Raw genomic sequence first — 14230 nt, 5'->3', positions numbered from 1 at the left:
GTTTGTTCCTTGGACCAGAATAAACTTACTCTTGTCCTTGGCAAGTAATGGAACCGTGGTGATTTCAAACCTCTCCTTCTTACCCCATCATCATCAAGACCAGACACGTTCTAAATATATGTAGGGGATGCCTGATTGCTTCCTCTCCATTCTACGTGAGCCGGCTTAAGGGTCACGGCTGACATGGGAACAACGAACGGAGGATGCTTTTCAGAGTGTCCCTCACAGCGAATCATGTCAGGTCTCCCTGTCACCCCTGAGCTGTCTCATTGGATTGATATAGACAACTTTATGAGTCGGATAAAGATACCAAAGATAAATTCCACAGCGTTGGTAATGAAGCAGGCGAGGGCAAAAGACCCACAGACTCGAACGCCAGTCCTGAATTTTTCATCTGAGTCAGCTCTTAGAAATGAAGGTCACACTATGGTCAAGGCAAAATGACAGCAGGCTCTGAGTAAAAGCGTCCCTTAGATTTAACTAGTGAGGTGGGGGGAGAAAAATGTGGGCCAGGCCCACATCCTTCCCCATCCCAAATCCCTCTCCTCTGATATGTTGCTAATCCCACTCAGCTAATTGTCACATCAAAATGGTGACAATGGTGGAGCCCGTGAGAGAAGCTCAGTGGCACACTCATTGGGTGTGGTGTTTATGGAGATGTCCCCAGAGGACGCGTTTTGTGTAACATTGTTACATCCCTGTCTGGCGCCATCTGGCCACTCTGCTCCTAAGTGAGAGGGTCAGACTAAAAACAACAACAACGAAGGAAAGGAAAGGAAAGGAAAGGGAAGGGGAGGGGAGGGGAGGGGAGGGGAGGGAAGGAACAAACAAGAAACGAAGAAACAAACAAAGAAACAAACGAACAAACAAACAAACGAACAAAGAAATAAAGCCAAAGCTTTGGCGTCAAGACAGATCCAGATGAGAGAGAGAAAATATCTCTGTGTCCCCGTTTGGGGTCCTTCCACACGTCTTTGAAAGTATCCTTGTTCTTGATGACATACAGTTTATCAGCTGATCGTGAGCGGACGTTGTGCTGTGTTTGCGCTGTTTCCCTGCAGTGTCTGTGAGCCACCCGGCCTTCCCTTGTGGGTCTGCATGTTCCACAATGTGTGCCAGGAATGGAAACTGCAGTGGAATGGAAAAATAAAAAGGCTCAGGTCTTAGCACACCATTTACTAATTGTGAGGTTAAACAATTCCAGCAGGTGGTGGACGTGTAGTGGACCAAGTAGGAATTTTTTTCCCCTGATGACTAGAGACACACAGAATCCAGGAGCCCCCCTCAGTCATTTGTGGGGAGAAGGGACAAAATGAAGCATTAGTCTGAGGTGCAGCTGTTCCTTAGAAGACAAGAAATGAGTTCATGGATCAGGGCGTCTGAGGACAGGTAGAGGACAAAGCTAGCAGCTTATGCTGTAGACTGTGATCAATCAAAGTGGGGTAGAACAGTCTGGTCCACTTCAGACGCGGCGTTTTCTTCCCAAGGAGATCCGGGCTCCAGATTGGACTGATGCATGGTCTGGCGGGAGGACTCAGGCAGGAATTGCAGGGAGCTGCAGGGGAGCGCAAGGACTTGGGACAAACGGTAATGGAAGGTCCCTTCCTGAAGACTGTTGGGCACAGCGATCACAGGGACTGTCCAGAGTGTCAGGTGCCAAGAGCCAGTACAGGGAGGCACACGCAGGTTGGCAACAAAGAACCTACAGCCGAGGTCAGCAGAATCGGAAGCCCTGAGCCCTTCAGAAAGGGGAGGTATCCACACAGAGGATGCGCATGCGAGAGGAAACGTGGAGGACGCCGGGCTTGCGGTGGGGTACGAGACCACTGCTCAGGTTCAAAGGCGAAGAGACAGGGTAGACCCTGCATAACTGTGAGCAATTCAGTCCCCTGAACCCCGGTTTTCTCACGGAGAAGATGAAAACATGGCACTGGCCAACCTAAACTATAAGCATCAAACAAACTAATGGGTACAAACAATTGTATTAATAGTTTTTAAAGATAGTTTTTGTTATGCGCCAAGCAGTGTGTTTTACACATTCATCTCCTCTATTTCTCCAAAAGCCTAGTGCTAGCATATCCTTGCTACAGCCCTGTGAGGCGCAGATGCTTCCTATCTCCATGAAGGCCCAGAGAGAACCTGGATGATTTGTCTCCGTCACACAACTGGTAAGTAGCAGAGCCAAGTTTTGAATCCAGGAACTGACGCCAAAGCTCGAGGTCACAACTACTAAGCTGCGCGGCCACTCGAGTCCTAACCGGTGCGACGGTCTGTCACAAGGGTCTGCGCAGGAGGGCGGCCCAGATGAAGCGCTCCTACCGTTTAAATGCCTGTCGTCAAACAGGGTTCATGAACTATCTGAACAAACCTGTCCTGGTAGACACACGTCCTGCCCTTTTCTTGTCTTCCTCTGGGTCTAAGAGGAATCATCACTGATCCGTGTTTCTGTCAGTAGCAAAGACCGGATGCTGCAACACTGGCCCGTGACTTTCCGTTGCATCAGATGGAACACTGGTGGTCCTTTTCCTCTCTTCCATCACCGTCATGGAATAGCTAACGGGTAGAGGCCGGAACAGCTACCGCTGAGAATGATTCACATCTGTTACACCAACACCTTGATCTGTTAAAGAGTCACCAACTCTTTAGATGACCCCTAAGACACATCACACACTGAAAGTATATGAAACTGTGGTTTATTGGGCTCTTCCTATCAGCTCCAATAAATGCGCAAAAGGCAAAAAACACGCGTTCTAAGGTTTGATTCCTCGAAATTATCACAAACTTTAAAATGTGGATGTGGAATACAATCGGATGTTTATACTTATCCCCACTGCTGTTACTTGCACACGATAGATGTTAAAGCACAATACCCCTTCCACCTTCCCTTCTCTGTATCTTGAGAGTGGAAACTATCAAGCATTAATTTTGATATCTTAACACAGATACGAACACCTAAACACGGTCCAGCATGTGACTTATACACACACACAGTTTAACGCACACTAGTTCCTTCATGCAAACACACACACACTAACACATCACCGCATGACTACAGAATCACACCCACACATAGTGTCAAATATATATAGCTCCTCGGGGCACCTGGGTGGCTCAGTGGGTTAAGCGCCCAACTTTGGCTCAGGTCACAATCTCCCAGTTTGTGGGTTTGAGCCCTGCATCGGGCTCTGTGCTGACAGCTCGGAGCCTGGAGCCTGCTTCAGATTCTGTCTCTCTCTTTCTCTGCCCCTCCCTGGCTCACACTCTGTCTGTCTACCTCTCTCTCAAAAATAAACATTAAAAAAAATTAATACTCATATATAGTTCCTCAACAGAGGATGCCACTCTGTCCTCATTCTTCTCTCTCTGCATGCCCCTCCCATGCTTCCTCAAAGGCTTCCTCATCTTCACACACCGCTCTTACTGTTGTTCCTGTTTTTTCCACTATGCAAGGTGCATATGTTCATTCATGTATTTATGGAGCACATATTATTAAGCACCCAGTGCCAGGCACTATGCTAGACACTGAAGCTATGAACAAGTCAGACAAGTTGCTGTCCTCACGGAAGATGCATTCGAGTGTCAGGAGGCAGAAAAGACAAAAGTCCGTAAACAAATACCATTTCAGAGCATGGAAAATGGAAGGCGATTACCACCTTTGGAATGAATTTTTCCTTCACCTTTCATTCGTTTAACTACTATCAGGCGTTTGTCATCTTCCAGAAAGCAACCAAGGGCTGAGGTGAGATGGTGAGAAAATACAGAATTCAGAAAGGGAACTCACAGCAGTTCAGAAAATGCAGGGAGAGCTGGAATCAGGTGCATCCTGCGTGTGAAGAGATTGAATCCTTAACCATAGACGTGTGTGCTGAGAGGACTCTGTTCAAACCCAGGGGGCCGGAGGTCGATCCATTAGTCTGTGGAGATGTTAACGGCAGAGGCTTCCATGGCATCAGGCGCTGAAGTGTGAGTAGCGGGTGATGAGGAGAAAGTGACCATAGACCACTCTTAGGAAGTTGATGTTGAATAAGACAGGTTAGGAGATTTATGCGGAGGCCAAATGAAAAGACGCTTTTCTTTTTTTTTTTTTTTTTAATTTTTTTTTTTTTAACGTTTATTTATTTTTGAGACAGAGAGAGACAGAGCATGAACGGGGGAGGGGCAGAGAGAGAGAGGGAGACACAGAATCTGAAACAGGCTCCAGGCTCTGAGCGGTCAGCACAGAGCCCGACGCGGGGCTCGAACTCACGGACCGTGAGATCGTGACCTGAGCTGAAGTCGGACACTTAACCGACTGAGCCACCCAGGCGCCCCTGAAAGGACGCTTTTCAATGTGGGTGAAATCTCATATCTGTAAACCAGGAGAACGTGTCCAAAGGAAGGAGGACAGGGGAACATAAAGGAAAGAGAAAGGGAAAAGAGCCGCCAAGGAGGAGGTCACAAAAATGTTCAAAATTTGAATGGATGCAACGGTTCCTCTCCTTGAGACTGGAGGAAAGGATATAATAAAGATTTGCATGGTTGTGGGCACCTTTAAGCCCCAGGGGAGAGGAATTGAGGGAGAATGAGCAGTTAGCACCCTTTGTCTTTTGAAATGGTTAGTTGAGAACCCAAGTCCTAGAGGCAGACTTCCCGGGTAGGAATGTCTCCAAATTGCGTGGGACTCGGGCTGGGCTGCATACTCCGTCTCCCTGTGCTTTGGTTCCTCATTTCTAGAACAGAAAGGCTGTACCTCCCAGGACGGCCCTCCCAGAGCCGGTGTGAGAGTGTGGTCCGGTGATAGGTTACAACAGTGCTGGCTTGAAACAGCAAACACAGACTATTACTACTACTGTTTTATTGCATATTATTCACGTATTTGTTTATATACTTACTGTTACTGTAAGAAAGTTAAACACTTTGTTAGTAACTCGTGATTACCCCCGAACTCCAGGTTCACATTCACCTCTAAACTCCAAACTCAATATCGAGAACATCCCTCACACAGTTGTGTTTCCTGTATCACAGACACAAGTTCTAAATTTAGACCTACCCCCAAGGCCACTGTCCTTGAAACAAAAGCAAGCTGTGCTTTTGGCGTTGCTGGGGCTCAACATTATTAAAAGGACACGGGTAACAGATTCACAGCACCCTTCTGGTTTCATTTTTGGCAACTTGCTCTTCATTTGGTACAAATAATCATAAAATTAAACAGCATCCACTTGTAATTTTATAGCAATCGCTCGCATAGCCTTTGCCAGGTTTCCCATAATAACTTCATGTATAATTAGTATGTAATCTTCAGACATAAATAACACTCTAATTAGTCTGTAATCTGTAATTATAATACACTTTCAGGCAAGGTGTGTATACGTGTGAGTGTGTGTATGAGTGAACTGAGGGAGTCTCAGAAACATAGACTTTTTAATCAAATAAAAGGGATTTTGCGGATTTCGTTTGTAAACTATTTCCAGTGCCATTAAAGAATAAGTGTTAAACCTGCTCAATGAATTTCTGTGTCCTCACATTATACACAGCAACAGTTAGATTGACAAGTGGCAAGAATAAGTCTATGTATTACTGGTCATGACTGAGCGTGTGTCGCATAGGCACAAATACGCAAAGAAGAAATGGCCTCTGCCTGTATAACAGCGATATTCAGCGTAGATGATAGACATGACATCATTCCATAATTTAAGTATTGTTGTAAAAGCTTTTTCCGGATGAAGAAATATTTAGAGATCAGTAAGCAAAGTAGTCAAAAGTCATAAAAGTTGCATTTGAACCCAAAGTCTTTAGATCGAAATCATATATTCTTGTCGCACCACCATTTTAAAATGGGAACCAAACTATGTGCAAAGCGTGTGATAAAGACACACTGGCTCGCACAACCCAGTCGTCAACCTGTGTCTGGAACCCACTATACAGGAGGGGGAAGGAGCTGGGCAGCTCTGCAAGAGGGAGGAGAGAAGGGGAAGCAGGGAGCGAATACAAAGTCATCTTTTTTTTCAGGTGTTTACCGGAAACATTAATGAAGGAAACACTGGGAGAAACAATTTTTCTCATTTTGTGTCAGAAAAGAAAAACATCCTGCTGTCAATTAACAAAATCTGAGATATGAAAGTCTACAGATAAAAAGGATTAAGAAGGAATTACATGTGCCCGAGTACAGCTAAACTTCCCCTAAAAGAGCCAGAGAATGACATCAAAAGAGGACAATGTGATTAAGGCGGAGACAATATTAGATTAATTCTAGACCGTGTTTAATTCCCAGTAGGTTTTGGTCAGAAAGACAATTCCATTCCAGAACCGGCATCTGTTCAATCCAAAGGATATTTCCAAGGGAGGATATATTTTCGTAAACCTCTTGTGGTTTGCCTTTTCTATGCTTGGGACCATAATTAGGTGGAATCATTTATTTGTTTGCACTTTTCTGGTTGTCATGATCACTTGTGACCTTATAATGTGAATCTTGGTTTTTTAGGAAGTTTAAATTTCAGACGTAGCTTTAGCTGTGTAAGCCATAAACAGGCGGGTGAGTAATCCCTTTTAATAACATTCGCATCAATAAAGTTTAGCACAAACACACCTGGTATTCTTCACATAATATAGTACTTGTTGGCTCGAAACCTAGGGAGGTTCAGAGGTATAGTCTGAAACTAGTCGCCGTAGGTGGAGGGCATGGAGAGACCAAAGAAAGGCAGATCACTCCAGATAGGTTGGTGGCAGTTTTAATAAGCAAGGAAATTTATACTTAAGATGGAAGCTTCCATCATGGGCATAAAATGAGTAGATCTCAGCAACTGCCCGCCAAATTGAAGTTTATATTGAGGCCTTAACTGGATTCAGTCATGTGAATCATCCAGATGGTCTCTACAACGTATCACTATCTCAAGGCTGTATGTTTGGGGCCCCTTCTGGGGGTGAGAAGGCGAGCAGAATGCACATTCAAGGACACAACGGAATGAGGAGCCTCCATTTGCCCAGATTCAGCTCAAGGGTCCACCAATGGTTGATGACATACTCTTGATGACCTCTCTCAACAGTATCATATGAATGTGTCAAGCGTAAGAAAACCAGTTGTTTTCCTCTTTAGGATGATTTTAATATGCCAGAATATGGATTAAACTAATCTATACAATCATTCAGTCAATAAGATACTTTTGAGTACCTTCCACCTACTTGGGGGCTAATGTGCACTTCTGTCCTGCCCATCGCTATGAAATTCCACACTTAGAATACGAATATAGCTGTGGATAGGGGAAGAGTAGACAATAATACACAATGAGATATGTAAAGAACATCAGGTGTTGGCATTCAAGCACCACTTATAGGAGTTTCTAAGCAGAGTCATAGGATTCAGATTTAAAAAGGTGAAATGCCAGGGAAGGGATCTGAAACAAAAAATTCAAGATACCACTGGGGGGTGGGGGTGGGAGTCCCCTGGGACCTCTTTTCTGGGGACATTCAGGATGGGCTTTATGACCAATGTGTAGACTCTTGACAAAGGAAATTCAAAGAACAGTAGGAAGTAGATGGGATCCAGTGAGAAGACTGGTTTAAACAAGTTGTACTCTCTGAACCAGTGAAGCTTGATTGGGAAGCCGGCAGGCAGACCCAAATCTATCAGACTGTATTTGATAGCAAGTGCCAGAATACAGCTCAACTGACTTAAATTAGGGTCTCACATGACCAAGAAGATCACATCTAAGGTTTGTTTCAGACTTAGCAGAATTGGGGAACTCCAGTGGTATTTCTCCCTCTCTTTTTATTTTACTCTCCTCATGGTGACTTTATTCCCAGGAAACCTTTCCCTGAGGAACAAATGGGACTGTGAGTTCCAAGATTGTGTTTTACTGGCTTTGATATTCCAGAGTAATGAGAGGACCTCTTTCCCAAGTGTTCCAGCAAAATTTCTGGGCCGTTCTTCCATTTGCCCCATCTTGAATTTGGTTCCCAGATACTAGCCCATTACTGTTGCCAGGAGGATCCTATTGCTAGGATCCAATGCTGATGGCACCTATACCATGTGGGCTTAGTGTGGAAGGATCATGGTTACTAAAGGCAAACCAGGTACTGTCACCAGAAGAGGAGGATTGGATGTGAAGCAAACGCATTCTCTGAAGGGATCATCAGACTTTTCTCTCATGTACGAGTACACACACCTGCACACGCACACACACACATGCACGTACAACCCTTAGGCCATAAATATGATTGCAAATTCTCTGCATAGGCTTAAGAAAAACATTAGAAATCTAAAAGGCGCAAATGGCACGTGGTAAAGGATGAATGCAGAGAAAAGGAAATACAGATGCTTGGTTGCGTATGGGAAAAAAATGTGCTCAAAGGAGTGAAAATTAGAACAATAATGGGGAACCATGTTTCAACCCAATCTAACAATTGTTCTGTGAAATGAATAGCTGGTATAAGTATAAATTATGGCCGGTTATTTTGGAGCATTTTATACTTCAACCTGTGTCAATACACTTAAATATATATATATATATACACACACACACACACATATACATATATATGTGTGTGTGTATATATATATACATATATATGTATATACATGTGTGTGTGTGTATATATATATATATATGTATATATATAGTATTATTGACTTTTGGAAGCTAATTTAAGGAAATAATACAAAAGAAGAAAAGAAACAATACATGAAGATTATTTCAGTATTGCATACAGTAGCAGAAAATTAAGGGCACATGAAAACAGGGAGGAATTGATTTCTTTTAGAGTATAAAATTATCAAGTTATCTTGAGCAAGACATTCAATCTCTCTGAAATCTAATTTTCTGATTTATAAAACAAGAAAAATGCTGCATGTTTAATAGTATTTGTTAAAAAATAATGGATTGATAATGTGGGTAAACTACCTAGTACAGTGAATATGGTTAGTTGGGAAATTATAGCTTTTATTATAGCTAAAATCATAATTCAAGTTGTTTTATGTATCACCAAGAAGGAATTCCATTACATAATGTTAAGTAAAAGCACATCAGCAGAATAAATGCACACAAATAAACAATTGAGGGATTTCTCATTATCGTCACTGTTGTGTTAGGGTAGATGTTTATGATTGGCTTTTCCCCCTCCACTTTCCAAATTTCCCGTGGCCCTATATTTCATGGGGTATTTGTGACTCTTGGAATAACTGATGTATGTGAAAGCAATTTACAAAATGAATAGTGTCAGACTAGAAGGAAAAGTGATGATGGTGATTATTTTAATGAGGTGGGAAAGACAGGGGACTTGCAGTATTAAATCAGCATGTCATGATAAAACACAAACGTGTTTGATTTTTAAAGTGAATATTTAAGAGTTTGTAGATGTCTCCCAGCCTTCTTCCAGAGAAGAGGGCTCTGGGGACAGCAAGTACTGGCCGGGTGGTGTACCAGGGTCTTTTGCAGGGCGAGACGATGGGGTTGCTCAGCCTTCTCTTGTGAAAGCTTGTCTGAAGGTAGATTACTAAGTCCAAACATTAACCAAATGAGACCTAACTGGGTTATAAATCTAGACAGATTGGGGAACAAATGAGGCCAGAGTGTGAGCAAATTCAAAATGGAAAGGAGAAAGTGAGAATTTGTAGGCAACAGCTCAAGCTACCACTGGCTTTATTTGAAGCACGGATGGCCATGAGCATTGACAAGCCTCAGGTCATCGGAGGAATAGACCAGAGAGTGGGTCCTGAGTAGATAGAGGCTGACTACTGGAGACTTTCAGAGGATCTGGATCTGACTGGCTCTGCGAGTGGTTAGCAATATGGCCTCAGATGAAAGTTTGATCTCTCTGAACCTCAATGTTCTCAGACATAAAATGTGGCACAGATGTCTACCTTCCATGCACGGTTGCATGGAAAAACTGAGGTAATTATTGTGGAATACTCTGTTGTCACCAAGTGGCTTTGCCCAGAGAAGTATTCTGGTGAAACTTCTAAGTGGCCTTAGTCCTTCACTCTCATATATATACGAAATATATATGTGTATGTATTTAAATCTCCATGAAGGGAAACCATAGTTCCCTCAACATTTCTTAGAAACATCTTTTCCTTTTAATACGTACTGGTCTCACTCCTAAGCCCTGACTCCACTGGGCTCCTTTTGCTTTCTACCTCTGTAACGTTCCTCCTGATTCCTCTCAAAAGTCCAAGAATCAGTCCAAACAAACATGATCTTCCTTAGAATATAATGTTGAGGAGAATACAGACAACAATATTACAGGCAGAGATTTCGTATGTCAGGTAAATGTGCTAGTGCTCGGTGTATAATAGTCTCCATAAATAGCAAAATTATTATCATTGCTAGTTTCTTGACTTTTGGAAAGCCCATTTAGACCCTTGGGTTGCACTGTTCTTCTCTGATTGGTGGGATAATGAGATATTTGTCAATGGGCTTTAAAGAGAATTATACAAAATGAGCTATGCCATGTTCGTCGACTGGCATATATTAAAAATGTTTCTATGATACATCTACTTAATAAGATGAAAGAAATAACATTTGGACTAGTAAATTATTTACTTATTATACTCAAGATTCTTAATCAAATACTCCTATTTTTTGCTTTGAGTAACTAATAATAATGTTATGCATATGGACTGGTGATTTTCCGTACATAATAACTGTTAATGTCATTGTTATCTTAGCAATGAAACTTGATGTTGTTGAAATCTCTGTGTCTCTATCACTGTCTTTATTTCTTCTACATCTTAAGTAATCTAGTGACTATCTTTTGTTTTCTACTGTCAATCCAAATACCTACATACCTATAATATCGATAATTATAATTTTATTGAACATTTAGTGCACACGAGACACTTTGGTGAATGGATTATAACATTTGGGCCTCACAAAACTTTTCCCAGGTGAATAACGCCATTATCCACATCTTATAGATGAGGCCTGGAGAGAGGATGAAGCTTAGCCAAGATGCACTTTTTGTAGGAGACAAGCAAGAACTCCAGCCCATGCATTTGCTTCCAGAGTCTCTTGTCATTATTTGTGAATATTCACCCCCTCCCTGAGTTAGGTCCTTATGGTTCCAGCCTCAGCAGTCATGAGAACCTTCCACGTGGTCTCTGCCTCCATTCTGTCTTGTACTATGTGAATGAGACTTTTTAGAAGCATATCCAACAAGTCCACTCCCCAACTTAAAACACTTTGATGAGTGTATCAACAGAATAAGGTCCAGTCTTGAGTGTGCGACCCACCAAATCCTCATAATTGCTCCTGGCTACCTTGTGTACTTCCATCTCTCCCCTTAGCCCTATTCTGCAGTTACCGTAATTGATAGCACCGCTGGAATATTCCTTAGTATTTTCACGTCTATATCTTTGATTATCTTTGCAGAGTTTGTTGTGCTGTTCTGCTTGACTCCTTTTCCCACCTAGAAAAGTTCTGCTTGGTCTTTGAGGTTCCACTTCCTCAGCCAACTGTGAATATTTTATACCCTTCCTTCAACGAACTGAATACTTCTTCATTAAAACTGCTAGTGTGCTTTTTTTCTCTTCTTTTATAAAATCCAGGCACTGTGACATGTGGTGCCCGCCCCGCGTCTGAGCTGTTCAGTTGTTTGGTACAGGGCTTTATTTCTCCTCATAGCACAGAGTTTGTCATGTAGTGGACGTTTAATAAATATTGCCTTATTAAATTATGTAGACATAGCAGAATGAGCCGAAACTGTCATCACTGCTATCAAGGGCTGTTAAGTTATGTGAGGTTCAGAAACAGACTGTTTGGACAGAGCACTATTCACACCACATGACTGAAAGCAGGAAGCAACGTGCCAATAGTCAGGGTGATAGTTTTGTGAGGAATAAGGCCAGTCAGGTTGGTAGGAAGGATATGGGTCCTCCATGTAGTCTGCGTGAAACTTATAAGGTTAAGTTAACTGCTTCTACTAAAAAAAATCATTTTAATGGTGGAAAATTAAGTTTCCCTTCGTATGTTTAGGAGAAAATTTGCTTCTGTGTCACTGGCAGAGAGAAATAACGTTGGTTGCCATGAAATCAGGAAAAGCTTAAACAGAAAACTCCATTGGGCATCCTTGAGAGTAGGAGGGGAAGAATTTTCAAAATGTAAGAAGGGACTAGATCCAGGTTGCTATTACCTGGTGGAGAGACGTTGGCAGATCTTGTAGAAGGAAAAATGTCTTCCAGGGGCCAAGGAAAGGATCAGGAGCTGTGTAGGAGCTCAGCAAAGTGGTGGCATTCAATTTTTCTCCTTCCAAATATCTACAACCAAGAGAGCAGATTAACTAAAGAAAACTTCCTGTAAATTTAAATTAACTTAAACAAAACTACTTAAACGTTACATTATATTTAGAGAATGCCAGCAGGGGGCGCCTGTGTGGCTCGGTTAGTTGAGTGTCTGATTCTTGATTTCGGCTCAGGTCATGACCCCAGAGTCCTGGGGATTGAGCTCCACATCAGGCTCCGTGCTCAGTGTGGATTTTCTCTCTCTTCCTCTGCCCCTTTCCCCTGCTTGCACCCTCTCTTTCTTTCTCTCTAAAATAAAATAAACAAAATAGAGAATATAAGCAAAGAGGTGTTCAGAAAGATCACTTTGTGGTCTTATGATAAGTACCAACTAATAAATTATAAAGCAAGAGACATATTTGGGCAGCAGTTACAGTCCAAGATCTAGAAATAACTGATTCCCTTAGTTCTTGTCTCATTGTCCTAGAAGAACATTGAGAGACAAACCCCGTGGCCAGAAAGACATGCATCGTGTATGAAGACGTGCTCCCTGTGGGTCACTCACAGCCTCAATAGCAGTAGCTTTGCGTTTTATTCCTTGAACAGGAATACATGGAATCATCTAGCACTTGCATGGATTTTATAAGGTGCATTGTGATGGCAATTAAATAATAAAGATAGGAACATCTCCTGTACTGATTGTCTCCTATGCCTAACACCGTGATAAGATCTCCCCTATAATATGTCCACCCTTTATAAGATACTGTAAATGTAAACTTTAGTATTCTCATTTTGTAGTTTAACAGATTATGTTACAGCGTGTTAGAGCTTACTGAAGGCTAATTTTTTGTAAGGTGGCGGAATTGATATTTGAATCACAGGCTCCAAGGTCCATAGGTTTTCTTAACACAGAATCCTTCCAATACTAACCTGTTCTCTGATGGTTCATGAATATGTACATGTACACCAATAAAGAGGGGGAAACCATTGGTAGATTGATGGAGGAAGTGAGGAGAGGAAGTAAGTTTTCTGGAACTATAAACACGGAAAGGAAGGAAAAGAAGAAAGAGGATGTAAATAAAAGAAACAGGATAAATTTAAAGTTACCAGCTAAGAACCCAGGTTTCTCACCAGATGGTTCCTAAGAATAAAAGGCCTAAAATGACTGAGAGAGGATTTTCCGTAAGGCAGCTAGGTCTCCTAAAAATTCTCAGCTCAGTAAGTGCAAATCAAATGTAAAAATAGACATTTTCCATAACATCCCCTATGTAATCTTGTACATTTCAAACTTCAGAAGAAAAATGGATAAAACTGAACAGATGTGTCAAAATGTATGGGCCTAATCTGGTGCAGCCATCACTGAGACGGGATTTGCTGGTCGGAGCTCAGGAACTTCTGTTTGCCTTTAAAACCATTTTTTTATAACCTTCTTCACACACTTTCTTTGTCTAGACCCAGAGTGCCTTGCTGCCAGGGATTATGATTGCTTCTCAGTGCCCACCATGCCTGAGCTAGTGCCCAGCACATAGCTGGTACTCACGGCTTCCTATCTTTCTTCAAATCTGGCCCCTGCCATAGACAAGCGGTAAACTCATAACTCTACCCCTCTTTGTCTCAGTTTCCGTGTTTGAGTTTCAGTAGCAATGATAATAGCTGTCTCAGAGAGTTATTGCCCGCAGTGTTTGAAATAACATGTAAAAATGCATAGCACAGCAGCTAGCTCCATATTGAAAATAGACTCAAGGCTAGGGCTTTGAGAATATGTGGAGGTGAATACGACACTTTCCTGATTTCAAAGAATTTATAATTTAGCAGGAGGAGAAGGCAAATTTAAAAGAAGTTAGTACAATAGGATGAGCTTTGAAGTCAGACATTGAATTGAAACCTGCTTTTTCCACTTGCTGTGTGATCTTAGAATATGACTTAAAATCTTTGCACTTCATGGTCATGTTAAGTAAAAAGAGCCCATAATACTTATCTCAGGGAGGTGTTGTCAAAGGTAGAGATAGCATGAGTTGTGAACTTTGCAAAACATGT

General features: G+C 42.1%; 1 long non-coding RNA gene across 1 annotated transcript in view; it reads left to right on the top strand.

Moving 5' to 3' along the window:
- The window catches only part of LOC122210825, a 34875-nt gene extending 32063 nt beyond the window's left edge, over positions 1–2812 (top strand). Inside the window, exon 3 of the long non-coding RNA XR_006198286.1 lies at positions 2064–2812. This is a non-coding gene — a long non-coding RNA (uncharacterized LOC122210825). The remainder of the gene's footprint in view (positions 1–2063) is intronic.
- Positions 2813–14230: the final 11418 nt, after the last annotated feature.

This window comes from Panthera leo, chromosome F2 (assembly GCF_018350215.1).
Source record: "Panthera leo isolate Ple1 chromosome F2, P.leo_Ple1_pat1.1, whole genome shotgun sequence".
NCBI classification, from domain to species: Eukaryota; Metazoa; Chordata; class Mammalia; order Carnivora; family Felidae; genus Panthera; species Panthera leo.
This window is presented reverse-complemented; position numbering and strand designations above follow the sequence as displayed.